The 14716-nt window shown below is 40.5% G+C and overlaps 1 protein-coding gene across 2 annotated transcripts in view; it reads left to right on the forward strand.

Moving 5' to 3' along the window:
- The first annotated feature begins 709 nt into the window (after positions 1-709).
- LOC113141857 (peroxisome proliferator-activated receptor alpha-like) overlaps positions 710-14716 on the forward strand; it is a 40726-nt gene continuing 26719 nt past the window's right edge. The window contains exons 1-2 of one of the 2 annotated variants that reach the window (XM_026326459.2): positions 710-1212; positions 5940-5998. The gene's annotated coding sequence lies outside the window, so the exon portion shown is untranslated. The remainder of the gene's footprint in view (positions 1213-5939; positions 5999-14716) is intronic. The other variant, XM_026326460.1, reaches the window with a different exon arrangement.

Consider the following 14716-nt stretch of genomic DNA (forward strand, 5'->3'; position numbering starts at 1 on the left):
AAAACTGAAGAGAGCTCATTAACGCAGGCAAACAGGTGTGAGAAACACAGACTGACATAAGAAACGACATATGACTGTGTTTTAATAAGTAGCATGAGAGGAGAAGAATTAGCCGGTACACTAAAAGTGAAGCTAGCTCCAGGTCTGAGGGTGTTTTTGCATGGTCGGAGGGTAACACTCTCACATTTAGGGTATTGAGGACTACTTGGTTATTGTTTATTTTTCTTTGTTGTTTCAAGACAATATTTTAATAACCCAAGAAACAGTCTTTATAGCTACAACGTGTCAAGACTATTATTTAGCGTATTATTTGTAAAATGGGATAATCCAAGGTGTAGCTAGCTGAGGTCTGTGTAGGGCGCCAGCACAGTGACTTTATGGTAACCTGTTGGACTTCACTGCATGTTGGAGCTCTGAAAACAGCAGAGTATTACTGCATTAATACGGCCACACATTAATGTGCTGCACTTTGTAATTTCGCGGTGGTGTTGTGGGTTATTTCCAGCCCAGTGTCAAACGAATGACAGGCTGAAAATGCCTTTTTTTTTTTTTTTTTTCACGTCAGGTAAGTTCACAAAAGCAAATAGTGTTTTTAAGACCCGCGGAGGGGGCGGGAGGCGTAGGGGTGGGGGGTAGTGATGCAGCCTTTAATAATCATCTCAACACAGCCTTGTTTTTGCACATATTTCACCGCGCTGTGTCCTTTTCCCTTCTCTCGTGTCTTTAGGGCTCACGGAACAAGCGGCGCGGCGGTGCAGGCTGCTGCGCACCCTCCGTCCTCGGGCTCGTTGTATAACGGAGCTTCACCTCAGCTGAACTCGACGCATCTGGTTCGTCGGCGGCGCAGGACTCACGGCGCAGTCTGCAGCCTGTGTGTCCCCATTGAACCGAGCTGGATGGCCGGCGAGACACACACACACACACACACACACACACACACGAACACGCATGCACGCACGCACGCACAGGGAGAAGAGGAAGCACAACTGTGTCATGGCCCAAAAGCCGCAGTCGGAAAGCGTCTACCAGTGAATATCTCTTCTCCTTCTCCACATACAAATATTGTCGCCTTGTCTTTAAAAAAAATGCTACTCCCTTTTGGGTCAGACGCACAATAGAAGACGAGCCACCCTCCAGGAAATATAAAGCCGGCGGACTTTATTTGGACACCCCGGAGGAAGAGACCGTCCAACTTGAACTTGCTACCTATCGGTGAGTAATTTTCCCTCTGCCCTATTCTCTTTGTCGGCCGATTTTTTTAAAGGTTTAAATTTACGTAAATGCGTAAAATGACAGCACCGAAGCAGTTTTAAAGCGTAAGCATGTAGAGGTTTATTTCCTTTGACTGGGTCAGTGGAAATTGACGCTGTTATGACTGAAGCGATCCACAGTCCTTTGGGGAGGAGGAGGTGGTGGGGGGGGGGGCGAAGTTTGCAGGGTGATAAAAACAAGCGCGTTCATAATAACAGCTTTATAGCGTAATATAATCGTCTGTAAATCTGAGAACAAGCCCCAAACATCTAATAGCCTTTAAGTGAAAATGAAATGGTGGCTGGGCTGTAAAGTCTGCCTCGCAATGCGAGAAAGGAGGTCGCCTTTTCATGCCCTAGTTTCCCGTCACACAGAGGCATAATCTTTCCCTTTGTTGTCCCCGATGCAAACAGAGATAGACAGCCGGGCAGATCACGCCAATCCAGGGAAAAACACAACCACTCTTCAAGTCAGCAATTTGTATGATATCAGTAAAATGTGCATTTAATTAGAAAAGCGGCGTCTCCCGAGCTGTTCGCCCTGAGATGATCACTGTATGTCAGGCATGAGAACATATGGCAGAGCTGTGCGGTCTCCCCTGATGTGTCACTGTGGTTTCCCTCAGAGAAGTTTTTGATGAAATTAATTCATTGAAATCCGAGAGGAGCTAACTCAGCAGTAGCTGAATGTATTTTTAATGGTTAAAAGGCCTGTATGGTGCTTCCTGGCTATTTTTCAGGTGTACAGTGACCTTCTTTGAAATACTTATTATTTTAAAGATAGAAAACTTTTTAAAAGACAGGAAACCTAAATTCCTTAGAGAATTAAAAAGAGCATAGACATGATAATATTTGTTTGGTGTTATATGTGATTGTGCGTTTGGACAATCAAACAGGAGCTGCACATTCATCAGGTAGTAGCTTTTTCTATTAGAGAACAGAGCAAGTAAGTGGTTTTTAGGTTCATATTGATTTTTCATTTTGATGCCCAAATCTTTTGTTCACATGTTTATGTATTATAAATTAATTAAATTGCACATTTAAAAAAATCTAACATCTAATTTGGGCATCTTCTTGTTCTGAGCAACTAAAATAATATGCACCAGTGCACTAAAGGTCACTGGGGGATTGTTGTTTGCAGTAGTATCATGTTAATTTTTTTATCCTGAATGAAAATGCAGGATTTAAATCATGAGTATCGGCTTTACACCACATTTCAGTGTCACCTTTTTGTGAGATTCAGGCGTTTCTCAAGTCTCGTTTTAATTTAGCTGTGTCACATTATGCCACAGATATTGTTCATGTCTAAGATAAGTTTTATGTCCAGCTCCATAGCACATCGGCACTTCATAATGAGCAGAAGTCAAAAGTTTAAAAGTGGCACACACACCACACACACACATCACTTTTATTTGTTTATCTTAAGGGGTTGCTTATCCTTTCAATTTATCACCGGCATCCTGCACATCTGGCCATGTATTTTGCTTCAGTTGAATGTGTGTGTGCTTTCAGAGCTTCGTCTGCAGGCCGGCTGGTCGGCAGTGTAAGATTCTGTTCATACTGGAGCATCAGTCGAAATTGCCATACAGCAATGTTTCCCAAGAAAAGATCTGTATTGGCTGGCAGATACATGGTGTTTTGCTGTTAGCCCTCTCTCCTGCTCTATGTCAGTTTTTCTCTGCCTCCTGCTAGAAAGAGGAACAGAAGTGTGAGAAGCTGGAATACCAACAGGGTCAGTGTGACCTTGTGGCCACAGCCCTCAGTCACAAACAGGCTCTTTTAAGTGATGTATTAATACCCTGATTTTGCATGTACATAAAGCGTAGTCAGCGCTGTAAACAGGAAAATACCATTGTGCCTTCTAGAAAATGGAGCAGAAACACAGGTGGCCTTCAGACAATGGACTGGGGCTCATTTCTCCACTGAGTCAGTGGGACAGAAGAAAGCACATGGCTGCAGAGTGAAAATTGGCGAGATTATTGTCTGATTTTCCCTGCCACCCTGTAGCTCAGAACACTGTTATGGGCCATATTGGCAGTTGCCAATATGGAGAAGAGAAGCGGCTTGGATTCACCCAAATTTTCTCTCATTTGCTTTCAGAACAGCTTCATCCTCCCTCCCACTCTGCCTCCCGCTCTCTCATATCTCACGCAATTGATTGAAACCCTAAACGGCAAGATCAGGCTGAGCGCAATCCAGCCTGTCTATGAATAGTTGATTGGATGTGAAGCCAATGTTGTTTCTTTAAGGGCATATCAGGTCAGAGGGCGGGAGGTGGTGGGGTTAACAGAGCTCAGTTCTGTATGCACGGCTGATATCGCATGTTGGCGTGTTGTGCTGTCCTATTCTGTCCTGCTGAGACTCCTGTCCCTTCCTAATCAGGATATCTGGAATTTTGAATACATGTACGTAGTGCTTCACTTTCTGCCCGTGAGGGAAAGTAAAAAAGGTGTTTTACCTAGTCTTTTTTAAATACACATAATTTCTTTTATTGTGTGTGCTACAGCCACCTTGTCATGTTCTAATCTGCACAGATGGATGGTGTTTGAGCAGTAGGAGCAGTGGGCGTCTGTCACCGATTATTTCATTTTTTTTCCCGGTACTAATAATGTGGCAAGCCATGAGCTGACAGTACAGTGTTTAGCTCGTGTGTACTTCCAAACAAGCGTTTGTATGCATGCTCTGGTATGCCTTTGCTGCCCCTACCAAACACTTCACATTTTAAATCTCTGCGCATCTCAGTGCAGAGCATTTAAGTGCTTGACCTAATTTCTCTGGCAGCGAAGAATCCACTAGTGAAGGCCTTCCTCTGTGTGTATTTGTGTGTGTGTATGCACGCGCGTGTTGCTTTGGGTGTTTCCTCCTTGCCTTTCTAACAGGAAGCTGATGTGGAGTTCAACTGAGGACAGGGAAAAGGCCTTTTCTTTCCACTGTGAATCATTTGAGAGAGGGAAAAAAAACTGAAAAAAAGAGGGGAGAAAAAAAAAAAGCCCAGGCCGCTGCATTGATTCAACTCTCTGCAATCTGGCTTGCTTCTCTGTCCTTTTCTTTATCCCTCCCTCTCTCTCTCTCTTCATCCTCTATACCTTATTGTCTGTTTCAGCTTTTTTTCTCACTCTTTTGTTTTATTTCTGGTTCTACTGATGTCGGGTAGACAGTAGCGTTCTGGAGGGAAACGGTGGGTTTATGGAGAGTTCACGAGTCCTGTGAGAAGATGGGGAGGGGGGGAGAGGAAAGGAGAGACGAAAAGCAAATGAAGCAGGGCTCTGTGGGGAGCAGTGCAGGTTCTTCCGGTTCAGTTTTACCCACAGCAAAAAGAGGCTGCCTGCATTATGTACTTAGGAGGCAGAAAAACATAAAACACCTACACAAACTGGCTTTATTAAAGCCAGTGTTGGGCGCTGGGAAGGATTCTGAATCCCTTTGTATTCCTTAAAGCTGTGATAGTATAGAAAGGACAGAAGCTAAACATAGCTGATAAACCCTTTTGGCTGAAAGATAAATGGCTAAAATATTACAATAATTTTCCTGCCACAATCCCAATAGCACAAAACAAAGATGCCTGAGACCTGGTTTTATACATTATCTTACCAATATCCCAGACTGGAAATGGGTCATCGGTTTATTCAATCACTGGGCTTAAATTTGATCTTAGACACAATTCATATTGGATGACACTTGTTCCAGGAATCAAAAACAGGCCAAGGTGATTGTTGTAAATGCTGAACGAGACGGACCTAAACCCTAAAAGTAGATAATCTCTTAGTGTGGAGGACCTAATGCAATAAAGGAGATTTTTAGGAATTAAATAAAACCAGATACTTTAACTGAAACCACGTATTCAGCCTCTTTCAAGTATTTGCAAAATCTTTGACAGTCTGAATTACGTCTGCTAGACCAAACTATAGTGTAGAACAACATACTACAACTACTGCAGCAGTATGAGAGAAATATTTATAAATACAATAATATTTATAAATGAAGAACAATGTAGATGCAGTCTGAACTGTCCAGTAGCGTTTTCATTGCCTTTATTTGTTGTGTCTATGGAAGTTTGTATTACTATAACAGGAGGGCTGATTTGCTTGGACCACAGGTCCCTAGTACCACTGAGCCTGACGCAAAGCCCCGGCAGAGTTTTAGCTGTAGCTGACTTTGTGCTTTGACCTTCGCAAAGGACTGAAAATGAATCAGCAAAGTATTTTATTATTGTAGTTTAAGTGGACACATTTCTAAATGGCTGCTGCATTTCATTTATCTCAAAGCAATGAACTTTAATTCAGCTTGTCACTATCATTTCAGGAAGGATATTTTGTCCTTAAAAGATGATAAAGATTATTTTGCTAATAATCATTAATAATAATTTTACTGTACTTACAGTGTAATTAAAAAAGATTTTAGATATTTAAGGAAGAATGCTTAAATTCCAGCTGGTCCTTTGCCCAAGAGCGCTGACATGTAGCAGTGGAAATGTTCCACTAAGAATGTCCTGTTCTCAGCTTGTACTGGCACACGGTGGGAGAACAACACGTAACAAAATTGCGCACCACACGTCCTAATCAATCACAGATCTCAATCATTTTTCACAGTGCAGGTTGAAACGCCAGAACTGTGATTTTCCACGCTCTTGATTTTGACTTGTGATTTGAGTCCTTTTTTTTTTTTTTTTTTTTTTTGTCTTTTTTTCAGGGCAGCCGAGGACACAAGTGGACCTGGACCTGGACCTGGCCTTGGACACTGCAGAGCAGGTGAGCACATGGGGACTGTAACACACAAACATTCACAGAGGCTGTGTGCAAAAAATATATGGCCAAATCTAAAATGTTGTTACTTACAGTTTTAACTTGTCATTTTGGTCACAGTCTTATTTAGCAGAATACGATGAAATGTCAGGATTGCTCAGAGCGCAGAAGCAAAACAGTGGCATAATTGCATGTATGATTTGTATTTTTTAATATGCAATAATACAAACTCTGGGTTTTTTGCTGCGCTCTATCAGTGAGCATTTTTAGAAAAAAAAAAGGGTTTTAATGTAAAAGAGACTAATGAGGTAACATAAAGTTTAAAAAAATGAAAACTGAAATTTATTCTCCAGAAAATCAGCATTTCTTAAGTAGATTTTACGTAACTTGAAATCTGGGCATCCTTCCTCATCTTCAGCGAAACTGTAAGTGGAAGACAGAAAATAAGATGATTAATGCTCAAACCAGCGGTCTCTGTCTAATGTTTCAGTGCAGCCGGGTATATTTTCAGTAGACCATAATAAGCACAATCAGATTTGAGAGATGAGTCTCAGTTTGTCCAGCAACATTGTCAGCACTCTTGACTTTTCCAGCGAAGGAGGATGGTGCCTAACTGGCTTCTGAGTTAGGGGGATTTGATCATAGTGGATTTTCTCTGTGAAGACTCTAAATAAACTTGTTGCGTAATAATTTATCATTTTTATTTCTTTCATGAAGTTAATCCTAACAACATTACATCTTTGACTCCTCATAAATCCGAATGTTATGTTGCCGTCATGAAAGCAACGCTATGTGAAAATGTGGTTGAAGCAAGTTGTGCTTTTAATGAGTAACGTTACTCCATAAGAACAACTTTGGTTATTCTCAGGCTGAAAATACTATAATAGAAGTTAAAGGGAATACTCATGACCTATTTAGGTGCAAGTTTGTGACAAATTAATATGCACAGGCCTTGATGGTGACTCGGTAGCGTTCTTGACAGAACGGCTTGGAACTGACATACCTGTCACAGGCCTGATTCAAATCCTGTTGTTTGTTTTAACTTGCACAGACTACATGGGTGGAGTTTTACGGTGCAGTACAGTTCCAACGTAAGATCATTGTCAGGCTGACAAAAGTTCACTGAGTTCACTTAAGCTGCCCGAAACCTGATGTTCCTCTTAATCATAAGTGTTTGGTAAATGAGCAAAAAACCCCTCCTCCACACTGTAACGTACATACTGTATTTTGTATGTAAGGCTTCACTAAAGCCACAGCATTTAATGCTTGTATTGAATGAAATATTCAACCTCAAGATGCAGTCTTTTTATGGGTCCGCCATTAGATCAAATGGAAAAAATTCTTCAAATCTCTCGCATCAATTTATACAATTTCCCCATAATTCAGCATGACATATTTAGTATGTTCGAGACCATTATGAGCATCATGAGAATATGAAATAAGGTTCTGTGGATTTGAATGATTGGCTGCAGGATATGCTTTTGTCTGATGGAACAGGATAGTAAAGTTCTAATTATTTTTATTTCTGTGGTAGTTTAGCTGGCTTTGTCATATGCCATTTCCCTGTGATGTTCAGGGTTGAGATTTGACTCAGGGTCCTCATTTAACTTTAGCCCTTCTGTTGTGTGCTGTGGGAAAGATGTTAGAAACATTCAAATTGTTTGCTGAAGGGCACCACCACGATGTAAAACCTGGCTTGAAATTCTGAATGCAAATTAATTTTTAAAAAGTGCAGATGAATTAGCAGCACATATTAGTTACTATTAAAAAAGCTATATGCTTATATGACTAATACAAAGTTAAATAGTCTCATTAGATTTTTTTATGTAGCAAATTGCTCAGACTCTCTAACCATTTATCAAAAGGCATTTGCAAATATTTTTACACTAAAGCTTTCTCTGCCTGTCTCCCTGGTGTTTCTCTTCCCTCTGTGCTTCCTCTGTCCTTCTCCCTGTAGAGCTTTAGCTCACGTGTGACCTCTGCAGGTGTCAATTCACATAAAGCATGTCGAACAGACCCAGCACAGGGTGCAAAGAGAGCTCACTTTTACTTGGATAAAATGCACCAATAAATGTTCTAAGTGTAATACTTACAGGTCCAAGCAAGTTGCGAGAATTTGAATGAAATGATTTTAAATGATTTTGAGTGAATAGTAGCTCTGTATGTACTTTTATTTAAACTCTGTAACACATCCATTTCAAATAACATTTAGGTGGATGTTCCACCTGTTTTATATGCATAGTTAATATCATAAAACTGTGGCAAACATTTACTTTAGGGTTTTAGTGTCAAGTAAGAAATCACTTAATCTATGACTCATTCTGCATCTCTGCAGTAAACTATTAATAAAACACTGAAGTTATAATCCTCACATGACTGTAAGAAAAGTACTATTTTATATTTTGCCCAGCAAATTTGATACTATGAATTTAATTTCAACACCTTTGCAGTGTATTATATTGAAAAGTTGGATAACCTGACTTGGTTAGATCACCTCCCACCACATCCCCACTTTTGGAAATGTCCTTTCATTTGATGAAAGTGGGGTAGTTGTGGTCCAGTAGGCAGTCCACCTCTGATCAGGTGTTGTCCAGATGTGCTGCTAAGAGCCATCCTCCGGCTCTTATTGATTTCTTTGTAATGAAGTGATGGAACAAGAGAGCCCTCTATGACTTCCAGCAACCTGTGCTGTAAAGGGTTTTCAAAGAAGCATATTCTTTCTTGAAGTAGAGAAACATGGTCTTTTAGAGCATCCTTGAGTCATATTAAAGTCAAATGAGCTACAGCTGAATTGAGCCTCTGTCATATAATGTCATAATTCATTTAAAGGTGATTATTTAGCATTTAAGAGATATTTTCATCTCCAAGCCTCTTGAAGTGTCTTGACTATATTCACATACATCAATAGCTCTGTTCTGCATGCAGAAGAATTTTGTTTTTGGAACCCAGTTAATCCACTTGTGGCTTGACTCACTCAAATCTCGTATCTGTTTGAATACCCCATTCAATGATTATGGAAAACCTCAACTGGGCTCCATGGCTTTCATCCATTACCATGGGATGTGCAGTGGCTTCAGAAAATATTCATGTTTTTTGTAAATGTATAAAAATCAAAAACTGAAATCTCTTGTAATTATTCATACTGATAATTCAGAATGTTATAAAAGGCTCCATTTGGCAGCAGTGACAGCTTTGGGTCTTCTTGGTTAAGTCTCTGAGTTTCACACACTTAGATTTGACCAGTTTATCCCATTCTTCATTCAGATCTTCTCAAGCTTCCTCACGTCTCTACAGATCTTCTGCCTCAGGACAGTCAGAGACTTGTCCTAAAGTTACTCCTGTGTTATCTTGGCTGTGTGTTTCAGGTCATTGCCCTGCTGAAAGGTGCACTGTCACTGCTGTCTCAGGTCACATGTGCTCTGGAGCAGGTTTTCTTGTAAAACCTCTGTATTTGGCTACATTTATCCCTCCCTCATTTCTGACCAGTGACCCCACCACCCTAAGGTGCTGCCACCACCATGCTTCAGAGTAGGGAGGGTATTAGTGCCTAATGATCTTCAGAGTTAGTGCTTGAAGTTAAGCAGTTGAATTTTTGTTTCACTGCACCAGAGAATCTTTTCTTTATACTCTGAGAGATTATTAAATGCTATCTGGTCACTGCAAACAGGCTGCCATGTACTTTTCACTCAAATTCACTCCTGTTGAGCCATTATACTGAACTGGTTGTCCTTTTAGCTGGTTCTCCTATCACTGCAGATGACTTTTGAAACTATTAGAAAGAACTTTGGGTTCTTGATCACCTCGGCAACCAAGACCCTTGTGGCTCGGTTACTCAGTTTGGCCAGCCAGCCAACTAGAGGAAGAGACCTGGTGGTTCCAAACATCCTCCATTTCACAGTTAAGAGACCGCTGTGCCCCTGTGAACACTCAGAGCCCTGGAAATGGTTCTGATCTTGGCCTTCACTACATGTTTATCACACCGGTCTACAGAGAGTTCCTTGGATTTTGTGCAGTCGTGACATGCAGTGTGAATTGGGGAAAATACACAAGTGTTTACCTTTCAATCAATTGAGATTACAAGGGATATCTGACCACAGAAAAGGGTATAAATTTTTTTCTAAAGATTCCAGTTTTTAATATTTGATATATTTGTGCAAAAAACAAAATAAAAACCATCGTTTTATCTTGTCATCATGCATTATTGTATATATAGTCATGGGTTAAATGGCAATTTTATTCATTCAAAATTCCATTAATTTACAACACAATGATGTGTAAAACATGCACGGATCTGTAAACATTCTGCCATTGTAAATACCTTCCTAACACTTAATTTTTTGCATCCAAACTCATACTCACTTACACTGTGGGTAAACTATTCACCGTTCTTGTTACTATTATTCTATTAAAATTAAGTTAATGATTACCTCAAGAGTACTAAAGTCTTTCATGTAGTTATTTTTTATTTGTCTGATTTTCAGAGATCACATCTGTGGATTTCTCTGCCACTTTCTACACTTCTCTCTTACCCACTCACTTTCATTTCCTCATTTCTCATTCTGTACCGCATGGATAGAATTCAAAAGTAGGATATGATACCAGCCACAGGGATACACTCCGTATCCTTGCTAACCCCAACTTGGATTAAGCAGTGTCTGATTATCAAGCATGACTGGTATCCTGCTTGATAACAGGAACAGTTCAGGTCCACTGGCATCCAATTCCAAAGCATTACACACAAGGTAATTATGGAGTAAAGTTCAGGGCAGTGTAACAGTGCTGTTACAGTGTGACTTAGTAAAGGTAGAATTACAGCAGAGGTGTAATGTAACTATCTTGTGTGTCTCTTTTCATAAAGGAGAAGTAATGAGAGTGAATGGTTGCTCTCCACCACACAACTTGACTGAACTGTGCAATGGCTTTAAGAATCTCTGTCTCTCTCTCTCTGTCTCTCTCTGACTGGGGCTGCCCTGCCTCCACAGAGCGCTCGGCCACGCTGCGTTGTGGCCCGGAGCCTCATTTGAATGGGCCTTTAGTATTTTGTGTGAACAAGTCAGCGCCATTTGCATTTGTTCCAGTCACAAAGGTTTAACAGGTCAATAGGGACTCCCTGGCAGAAAACTAACACGCTAGGGCACCTTCTTTTTCCTCCCTCCCTCACGTCTCCTCCATCGCTGTGGTTGTCAGGCTGCAGGCCGGCTCGTCCTGGTCGTATGTTACTCAAGCATGTGGTGCGTACACGTGTGTACAAGAGTGTTTGTGTGTATGTGTTTTAGGACATGATTGGTGACAGCGGGGTGTCAAGGTCGGAAAATAGGAGCTAATACTCTCCAGCCTTTACAGACAAAAGTTTAATTAACATACAGCCTATAGCAGCAGCTTGTTTGAATGACAGAGGGGGGTTTGTTTTGTGTGTGTGTGTAAAAGAAAGAGAGCACAGAGACTTTCTCTCTCACACACACACACACACACACACACACACACACACACACACACATACACACATGCACATTTGAGTCTGCAGGACTGCAGAGTTTCATTTCCTGATCCGGGAGTATTTACACTTTTAATAAAATTTGTAACACGGTGTGGTACAATACATGACGGTATGTGGGAGCTAATTGCACCTCACCAGCTTCAGCACAAGTGTTATGGCAGAATAAATGACCATTGTGCCATTTCTAAAGAGATAAAAGTAACACTTGATTTGGAGGGCCTTTAGTTTGTTACTTCTCTTCTCTGGGAACCTATAGTCTCCAAGTATTTAGAGACAAACAAAACTTTGTAGAAACTAATAGATACTGTCAGCTTACATATATCACGCTAACAGTGCTCGTGTCCTTTTAAAAGGTGTGTTAACTTTAGTATCGTGTAATTTTTCAATTCACTGACTGCCAACACAGAAACATCTTTTAAGCAGGTACTAATTTTATATCGTAATAGGTGTTATTAGCCATATAAAAGCTTCTAATGGGCCACATTAAAATATTTTCATATGTCTTAAGTAAAATACTAGCTTGCTAATATGCAGTGCAGTGCTTGTAGCAACACCAGCACACCCCATGTTGGTCTGAACATTGTAAAACAGTTGTTTTTGTGCCAGTAAGCCTATTTGAGGAGAATATCTAGAGAGAACAGAGTATTGTCTCATTAAAGATTTATTGTGATTTTTGGAAGGATAGAAGAATTGACTTTTTATGGTTCTACTGCTCCTCTGTCGCACATATGGCTCGTTTGGGGCTTTCTCAATCCAAAACCAACAGAACACTGAAAAAATATTTTTCTATTGACTACATGCTTATATGTGTAATGATCTTTTTAAAAAGTTAACTTAGTGCAAGTGGTGGGCAGTGCACTTGAAATAATGCCGGTCCACCGCAGCATTCCATCCACTTTATGTGGGTTTTAAGTGCAGTCATGTCAGCATGGTCTTCTAGTGCTGACAGAGATTGTCCTGCATTGAAAATGTCAAAGGCTGTATGCTCGTAGCAGCCAGGTGTGCTGCATTAAGGTCCTCGGGCACAACACCAAGCCCCTCCACCTGCTCACTCACTCTGGGTAAAAGGATCCACCCCACTGGCTAATGGCAAGATGTAGTATGTGTGTATTGTATGTACTTCATAAATTGATGACCACTGCCTGTTATATGTGTCCGGTTTCTTAATTTCGTGGAATACAAATCTGCTCTTGACCGTCTTCATCACTTTTTAGATTTACCGTGTGGTTTTGTCAACGTGTAAGAGCCCTCAACAAACACCCAGACACACAGCTGGTATTCTCCACAGTGACATCCCCTGACAGGCTATTTGTATACATTATGTGGTGCAGGATGAAACTTGATGCCCTATTCAAAGTCAAATCTTTGTACAGTTTAAATGAAAGCACAGGAGTATGGATTCTCGTATTCATCAATAGCAGAATCTCAGTTTGTGAAATCCTCAACAGCGGAATAAACCCATGCATTATTAGTGAATGAAAATATTAAATCGACCGTGTAAAGCTGAAGAAATACATGGTTTATTTTTCAGTGTGCATCACAATGTGCAGATTATGCCTGACCGCAGTTGGGAAGTGCACACCAAAGAGGTTTTTTTTTCATTGTTGAGGGCAGATGAATTGTTTTTGTAGAGAAACAACATTTTCCAGAGCCACGAGATTCTTGCTTAAGTGGGTCTGTACTTCTGCTTTAATACTTGGTTCAGTTATTAACCAGTTTAAACACTGCGTACAATAATACGTACACTATAAGGAACTTGACTTAGTGCCTTAGCACATGTTGCATAATTATAACAGATACAGATACAGAAGTTTTTACACTTGATATACCAGACACATAATTAAAAGATGTAGTAGAGGTATTTATAGGACCACATTATAAGCAGTCTTGCCAAGTAGTTTACAGGGGTATGTGACATACAGTAGAGGAGGGGAAAAATCAAATATTTAGTGGCAGATCTGAGTGGGAACCAGGCTTACTATTGCTCCTATCATGTCGATCTGATCTGAGCTGGGAGTTTCAATCTGCCTATCGTGCCTTGCGATCCTGTACTGTATTTTGTTGTTGTGTTGAGCTGTCTGACCCAACTATTTGGACTTCTGTGCCATTATCTTTCAAAACTTGCTGCACTTGGGTCCCAAGCATAGAAAACCAAAGTGAGAGCCCAGTGTCAGGTGCTACAAGCTGCTAGCTAGGCCTGTAGCCAGGCCCAGAGAGCCAGACCTGGCAGCTCTGAGGCTGTGACGTGTGAAACGCTGCACACAAAGGAGCTCGCTCCATCTGTATGCACCCTACATAGGCAGGCTTTTGTTGCAGCCGACAGGCACATGACTGCTAGCATCTTAACCCCTAAGAGCCAGCGTCTCTTTTACCCTCCCACTAGACTGCATACTCCAGTGGACTCAACAGTGTGTTAATGCTTTCAGGGGGGGAAAAAACACTTTATTTAAAGTAAGAGACAGTGGTTTAATAGTGATTTATGTGTTTGGCATGTTTGCTCAGAGAAACCACCAGATAATATATTATAAATAAACGTGTAATATAAATATCAGAGAATAGTTATAATATAATATTTGCAGACAGATACTTGAAATTTTATGTCAATTTTGTTAATGTCCAGGCAGAGCAGAAAAATTCATGCTGGTTTGAAGAATTGGGTCAATATCGATGCCGGTCGTGATTAGGAGAATACCACAGAACAAAACAAAAAAAAGTTTTCACATTAAAAATATGTAAAAATATAAATATTTTCTGGGCTGTGTGTTGTATAGATTTAAGAAAATAATCATGCAGGTCAGATTTAGGATAGTTTTCACATTTCAGTTTTAATTACATGCCCTGTTTACTGGCGGGCCAGTTTTGCTTATTTGTCCTTACATTTTGCACAAAGTTGTAGGAGCAGTTCAGAAATGAGACCGTCGACTCCCACTGGGAGACCCCTCTGTAAAATCCAATTAAAGATAAATCACTAGCATCAAGAACTGAAGGCTGCTGCAGTTAGGAGATGCTCCACCCTTATCAGCACTCTCCATTTTTCAATTTTAATGTGCTACGTGGATGTCCTTGAGTGGATCATGAAGTCACACACACATGCACACACTTTGTTTCAATCTGGGAGTGTTTTTCTTATTAAACCACAGTGAACAGGCAATAGAAAATGATACAGATTATCCTCTGAATCTAGAAACTTGTGAATTTCCTCCTCACATAAATAGATAAAGTTAGTT

The sequence above is a fragment of the Mastacembelus armatus genome, chromosome 23, assembly GCF_900324485.2.
Source record: "Mastacembelus armatus chromosome 23, fMasArm1.2, whole genome shotgun sequence".
Lineage (NCBI taxonomy): Eukaryota > Metazoa > Chordata > Actinopteri > Synbranchiformes > Mastacembelidae > Mastacembelus > Mastacembelus armatus.